We start from the raw sequence: 1,265 nt of genomic DNA, 5'->3' as shown, positions 1-1,265 counted from the left end.
TAGTAGTGCTCGGGGCTGTGAGTGTAGTTGTTGCTGGGGGTGGGGGGATCTTCTGGGATAGTGGTGCGTTGGGAGGCTGTTGGGGGCAGCCGGGCAGGTGTTTGTGTCTGTGTCAGACTCTCTGGTAACAGCTCCGGGGGCCCCCGCACCTGTCTCGCTGCCTCTGCTGCAGCACGAGGCGGGCGGGCGGCTTTCGTCTTTGTGGTTCTTCTGTGCTCGGCTCTTCCTCGGCAGCGTCCCCCCCTTTAGCCATGGCCCCTGCTCCCACAGCCTGCCGCGGAACAGCTGCACCCAGCTCTCTACTCGGACCAGGCCAACAGCAAAGCACGAGAAGAAGAAAAAGTCCTAGGCCGCTCTGTCTCCAACTCTGGACGGGGGCGGCTATGGGGCCCGCCCGCTCCTCTTTGGCTGTGGGAAGGCGGTGTGGCGCGTTTCTCATTGGTCTGTGGCCACACGACAAACGGAAGGAGGAAACCGCAGGCAAAGCTGTTGTTGCTAAAGTATCGTACCGGCGCATTGTGCTTTCAGTAGCAGCGATGGCCGAGTGGTTAAGGCGTTGGACTTGAAATCCAATGGGGTCTCCCCGCGCAGGTTCGAACCCTGCTCGCTGCGAAACTGAAGGGATCAAAATTTTCTTTTCATTTAAAACCCTTTCCCGTAGCTGAATAGGATTTTGTATCAACAGATAAGTGGCGGATCGTTACTCAGATGTTAGCACTGCCCCAACTCCTCCACCCGCCTCCTGCCCTGAATTAAGGGGTTTACAAATATTAAAATTAAGTAGACGAAGGAAGCTGAAATATGTCCCAGATGGAAAGGAAAGGTACCATCAAGCCAGGTGCACTTGGCTACCTTGATGACCATGGATCTAAATCAGGTGTGGGCAAACTTTTTAGCCCGAGGCCGAGGGCCACATCTGGGTGGGGAAATTGCATGCAGGGCCATGAATGTAGGGCTCAGGCAGGGGGTTGGGGTGTAGGAGGGGTACGGCAGGGGGCTCAGGGCAGGGGGTTGGGATGCAGGAGGGGTGCAAGGTGTGGCAGGAGGCTCAAGGCAAGGGGTTGGAGGCTCAGGGCAGGGGATTGGGGTGCAGAAGGGGTGTGTGGAGTGTGGTAGGGGGTTGGGGTGCAGCAGGGGGATGGGTTGCAGGAGGGGGCTCAGGGCAGGGGGTTGGGATGCAGGAGGGGTGCGGCAGGGAGCTCAAGGCAGGGGTTTGGGGTGCAGGGTGCAGGAGGTGTTCGGGGTGCAAGCTCCGGCACGGCACC

The 1,265-nt window shown here is 59.0% G+C and overlaps 1 non-coding gene across 1 annotated transcript; it reads left to right on the top strand.

Moving 5' to 3' along the window:
* The first annotated feature begins 530 nt into the window (after positions 1-530).
* Positions 531-612, top strand: TRNAS-UGA (transfer RNA serine (anticodon UGA)). Its single transcript has one exon. It is a non-coding gene; the product is annotated as a tRNA-Ser (tRNA).
* The last annotated feature ends 653 nt before the right edge of the window (positions 613-1,265 follow it).

This window comes from Emys orbicularis, chromosome 7 (assembly GCF_028017835.1).
Source record: "Emys orbicularis isolate rEmyOrb1 chromosome 7, rEmyOrb1.hap1, whole genome shotgun sequence".
NCBI lineage: Eukaryota > Metazoa > Chordata > Testudines > Emydidae > Emys > Emys orbicularis.
The sequence above is the reverse complement of the archived record's forward strand: the minus strand, read 5'-3'. Positions and strand labels throughout refer to the sequence as shown.